Genomic DNA, 6584 nt, shown 5'->3' with positions numbered 1-6584 from the left:
GTGTAGCTGTTAGAAAAAAAAATTTTTTTTTTTTTTGGGATATAAAAATATGGGAAATAAATGAAAATGTTCAAAACAGAGATCGAATTGTAATTCGTTTATGATAAAATGATATTTATTATGTTTTTGTTTCTTTTTGAATTTTTTAGAAAACAAAAATCGATTTTACCACCCTCTAGCTTCAATATGATTCAATTTTAAAATTATAAAGATAAAAAAAAAAAACACAAAATCGTTTTAAAATACCAATTAGTGGTGTTGATTTGTCTTTGTAAAAGATTCAGTCACGATTGAAAATGGAAATAATTTTTTAAAAACGGATTTTCGACAGGAGTCTGAACACATATCTTATGCAAATGCTTGTTATAACGCCCTATACACGTATGTAATTTAAAATCTAATTTAAAAACAGCTTGTAACTGTCTATAATCTTATATTGTAGCCCATTATCGGAATTGAAATTTTTTGGAGACCTCAAGTTACAGACGAGGATAGTGTTATGGAATATTTTGTGTTATGGAATGTACTATAGTTATGACAAATTGAGGTTAAAATTTCTTGACAACTAAAGTATTTGTCATTTGCGCTAATGTCAAATTCGATATTCTTTAAATATATAAAATTCTAAAATAATAGAAATTCGGCCGAAATACACTATAGTTGGTGTGTCAACAGTTTTATTGTAACTTTGTTCTTTTGCTCTCACTCTCACTCATTGGTACAAAATACCAAACAATATTACAATACTTACAAATTTTGAAAAGAAAATAGTTCACAAGTGTACTACACAAATGTTTCTATATAATTCCACTAAATATACAAATTCAGGTATATATATGTATATAGTGAATATACGGGTATATATCCGGTATATTAAAATTCATATTTTATATAACTCATGAATTTCTATGATGATAAATGATTTTTTAAAAATTTATTTTGAAATATGTAATTTCCATATCTAGGTTCATTTTATCTGTAAACTATGCACTTGAGAAATCCTTGTAAACACTATGCCTATATTATACGTTACAATATTAAAAATGAAATTTATTTAAATTTTTGCTAGTTTAAATTTATTTAATATTATTATTCTTCGATTTTCAAAATATTTTTTTTTTTCGAATTGTAATATTAAATATGTTGTCACTTTTTATTTGTATGAACTGAAAAGAGTGCAATAAAATTCAATTGCAAAATGCAATTGCATTGAAATGAATATTGCTATTTGATATATGATGAAATTTTTACCGAGTTCCAATAAAATTTCTATGATTTTAGAAATAAGAAGTAATGAGTTAAGTCATTGTTCATGTATCTACATAATATGCTTGCCAATTTCATGATAAATTTTGCTATAATAAAAATTATCATATAATTTTTGAAATTCGACGTGACACTATGATTCTGAAAAGAAAAAAACTTCTTTTTGAAAATTACTTTTCCTCACTAGGTTCGAATCGAGCTGAAATAGAACTATCGGAAATCTGAAGTTTGCTTTAAGAACTCAAATTTTAAATAAAAACTTTTGGTCACAATGGGTTAAAATTCCAGTTTTCACTAAGACTTTAATTAGAAGTCAATTCTGAAATAATCCTCTTACAACTATGTTTGTATTTGTACAAAATTTATCTGTCAAAAAATAATTTCTTTATTTATAATTTTTCGCAATAATTGTCATGGTTTTCTAATATTCGGCAATTATTTCTTATCAAAGGGGATTTTGTATTTGATACCTACCATAAAAATGCACAAAATGTAATTATATATGTTTTGTTGACTGACTGCAATGTTTGGCCACAATGTATGTATACATAATAAATAATTTTTCTTAATTAAATCTACGTTATACAACAATTTTGTACGTGTATACAAGAAACTTCAGCAAATTTCACAAGTAAATACTTTAATAAGTAGTAATTTGAACTTCTATTTTAAAGCTGTAGCTCCGGTACACTCTGTTGTTCACCGTTATTTTAAAATCAGTTGTATGAAACAAATTAATTTAGCACCATCTGTTATAAATTTGTGGAATTTTTAGTTGAAATTTCTTTAGGATAATCATATTCACTCTATATAGAGTAAAGATCGAGAAAATTACGTATTGCTGTTATTTCTCTATTTTCTTTTAAATTTTTGTTAGTTACATACTATTATGTACACATAGGTAGGTAATATTAGACAAACTTATTTTTATTTCCTTAAGAAGAAATTATTTATTTTGTATTTTCTGTTTAAAATTATTTTGATACCTGTAGAGTTTTCTATTTTACATGTAAAAATACAATTTTCTTTGCTTTTCACTACTTATACATAAATACATATATTTCTCTTGGAAATTTAGAGTTAAAGTGTATGTTATGTCATTGGTAAAGCGAACACACAACTAAACTATAAAGAGATGAATTTTATGGGTGAAGATAATTTTTGTATTATGAAGTAAACAAAAAATGAATTTTCTTTAAAAAATTTCGGATTAAATAAAATTTTTTTTTTTAGTAATTATTGTGAAAAAAAAAAAATTCGAATATAAGAAATTCTTTGTTTAATTTCAATATGGTTTTTAAAATTTTTTTTTGTTATGCGCCTATGAATTTTCTCAAAAAATTGTTCACATTTTTCGAATGAGACTAATTGAGTTTTTAATAAATTTATTATTATTGTTTTTTTTTTTTTGAATTTTATGGTTTTTCAATTTTGTGGAATTTTCTTTCTTACATTTCTTTTAATTTCATTTCCAATAAAATATATTGTGGCAATTTTAAATGCAATATTCATATATATTTTTGATATTATACGAATTTAATTTTAGTATGGTTGTCTTTAATGAATCAAAACAAAAATTATTATTATTATTTATTAAAAAATGAAATAAATAATAATTAATTGAAAAACTATGAAATTAAAAATATTTTGTTATTAATTATTATTAGCAGTCTCGCATTCTGAAATTATGAAATTGCGTGCAGTATTGCATATTGGAGTTTTATAAAATTAAATAATATAATATAAATAATAAGTTGTTTGTATTGCATGTATATATAGTAATTAACTGACATACCCAAATTTTTTTATATTATCACATACATATACATATGTATATTTGCTTAATGTGCAGTAATATTAAATATTACTGTATAATTAACATGTTTGTTGTAACAAACATGTGTTGTTTGTTGTAGCATTAATTACCAAAACTTCTCTCGAACAAATCTCAATAGTTCTCAATTTTTCAAAATTTTTTAAAATGAAAAGATATCGTTCAATTGCATTTAGTGTTACCATTAACTCGACTTTTTCGAAAAAGTGACTTATGCCACTTTCAAAATAAACGGCTCATTTAATAAATGTATACATATATAGCTCCATGAATTAGATATTTGCTTCTAATAAGGATTTTTAAATATTTAAAATTAAAATAAAAAACATTTTAATAGCATATTTTTGTATAAAGCACCTCTGATCTGATATGTTGTAAGTCTAAAATGCCATTTAATATACAGGAGGAATTGACATATCAAATGTCAAATTATTTAAATAATCTTTAAATTTTAATACTATTTTAAAATAAGCATTTTAAAATAGTCATTAGGAAATTTTGACAAGAGATATCTTCGGTGAAAACTGCATTGCATTATGGACAGTTGAAAATTATTTTTTCCATAAGATGTCGCTTAGGTTTTGCGCTGTCTTATTCTCTTTGTTAATAGTGCGTTCAGAAATTAAATGGACTACGGTCAATATAATATTTTTTAAAATTCATTAAATTCAATAATATACTTGTACAAGGGTATGCTGGAAGGGTATTATAAATTTGCCTTACCGTTTGAAACGCTACGAAATATTGGTATGAGGTATAGACATAAGTGTATGTTTTATTGTTTTTTGATCAGCGTCGAATTCTTAACCGTCAATCTGTTCATACCCACGATAACTCAAAAACTAATTGACCTAAATTCACCAAATTTTCACAAATTATTTGTAATAGTTAATGCCGGAACCCCACTTGTAAACGAAGTAGTGGTTCGGGTAGCTGCTTTACAACTACCAAAGTTATTTGGCTATATCTCTTAACTCTTATTAAAATTATTCATTCGAAAGTTGACACGGTCAACTCTATAACCTTCCCGATTTCAATTAAAATTTAAATATAACCTCAATTTACCTAACTATATGGTTTGTTTTCCAATTAATTTTTTTTTTTTTTAAATAAATTAGCTACACTATAATTTTCAGATCAGTTTATCAAAAGTATACCATAATAAATGTCATTAAATCATTAAATTTAACATTATAAATTATTTTGGCGCCAACCTTTTTTTATTTTTAATTTTTTTCTCTTACAGCTATAATTATATTTAAATATTACAAGTATAAATTTGATTTTGATCAACATTTTAATCAATTCTCTATGTTTTAGGTTTTTTGAAAAATAAACCCCTCAAATTTATCAAATACACCTTTTAGGAAAATATCGCGTATCTTTATAATTTTATTTTTTTAATTTTCTCTTTTAAACCATTTAGAAATTTGAGGCCATTTCCGGTCATTTTTTTCTCCGCGAACAATATTTTTGTTTTAATAATAATTTTCATATTTGCACTCTTGATTTTTTTAACAAAAAAAATTTTTTTTTGGTTTAAAACCATTATTAGAGCCTTATAAATTAAATTCAAAGTTTAAAAAAGTTTTTTTTTTCATTTTAATCAAAAATATTTTTTTTTAGTTTGAATTTGATGTCTAGACTACGTATAAGTGCATGGGTTATTACTCACCTAAGTAACCAACATACGTCATATTTTTTGTGTTGTGTGAAAAAAAATTTCATTTTTTTTTTTGTAAATTTTGTGTTAATATGCAGGCAACAATGTTTTATGCCGAAACAAACTGAAAATTTCAAAAGTACAACTTTTTTTTTTTTTAATTATAAACTTTTCCATTTGAAATGTTTTTTTTTGACGGTAGCAATGAAAATTTACATAGACAATCTTTTCTGTTTATCCTTTTATTTTGTTTTTGGATGATATTTTAAAGAGAAAAGTAAAGCAAATAAATCAGAATTACGCTCTTACTTTTATTACATGTTATTTATTTACAAAATGGTGTATTTGATAATGAATTTACCTATTATTTAAAGGTAACCGTATTATTGAAAAAAATTGATGAAAAAAAAAGTATTTTTAAGCATAATTTTTTACTCAAAATATTCAAAGAATTTAAAGCTGAACTGTCAATTGTAGCATTTACAATTTAAATTAATTGTCAACCTTGCCATTTAAAATATGAGTTAGACGTCAAATATAGAAAATAAAAATACTCAACCGAAAAACAAAACTAAAAACAAAAGTTTGATAATAGAAATTTGAATTATCCGATATTAATAATGAGAGTACAAAAAAAGAACACTAGATGTCAGAAACATAAATGTGTTTTAAAAAATCAGAAAAACAGAAGAACGGAATTAAATGGTACCAAACATAAATAAATTTAAAGGAATAATCAAATTGCTGAATCATAGACTTACTATTTCGGAGCTACTATTGCACTATATTACAGGAGGAGCAGAAATAAAACCCAAAAAGAACGCACATTTATAACACACTAAATGATTTTTCAGACGATCCTACAGACAAATTCTTACTCTTCGATGCGGAAACAAGAACGTTTGAATTTTAAAAATGTGACGCAACACCGGATTTTGATACTACCTTGGATTCTCATTAGAAGTGATAATGCTATGGGTCACATAGTTGTACCCATGCTGGATATTAACGTAATACTAGAAATATCATGAAATAAAATTATGCTACTAAATAACTATATTCAAACACGTTGGAACAAAAATTCAAAAAAAAAAAATTTTTTTTTCAATATAGATGGCATTGTTTTATACTGTGTAGCAGTAATTTATTTAGAACCTGGCAACCCTTTAATAACATATCAAACTTTAATATTATTTAAATTTTATATTTGAACTTATTTTTTAACTAAAAATTTATGATAAAAATAAAATTTATAACTTTTTATTTTTTTTTATCCGCCTGATGGTTTTATGGAATTTATTAGGTTACAAACCATATTATAAACATATCTATATACGTACGTATACATATTGTGCGAAAATAAAATTTATGCGAATGAGGGATTTTTTATCGTGTTCATTGCTTTTATACCGCGAAATGAGTGAATTTTAAAAGTTAATAAACCACAAATATAAAAGGAAAATGAATGAAAAAAAAAAGTATAAACCGTAAATTATGAAGGGAAAACACCACAGTTATTCGATTGTGCATCACACATAAACCATTCCTATACATGATTATACCCATATATATACAAAAATACACATAATATTCAATATATATATTTTAAGGTTTCAAATTTTTATTACCATAGTTAATTGTTATGGTGGTGAACGTCAATATGTAAAAATACCTCATAGAAATAAAGCTGCACAATATACTTTAAAATATTTTCAAATAAAATATAGAATATTATTGGAAAATTATACAATATAATCAATTTGAAATTAACATTGAACCAAAAATAAATCATTTATAATGTTTTTTTGTGGATTACGATAA

The sequence above is a fragment of the Condylostylus longicornis genome, unplaced genomic scaffold (assembly GCF_029603195.1).
Source record: "Condylostylus longicornis isolate FDR11 unplaced genomic scaffold, ASM2960319v2 ptg000006l, whole genome shotgun sequence".
In the NCBI taxonomy this organism is placed as follows: Eukaryota; Metazoa; Arthropoda; class Insecta; order Diptera; family Dolichopodidae; genus Condylostylus; species Condylostylus longicornis.
This window is presented reverse-complemented; position numbering follows the sequence as displayed.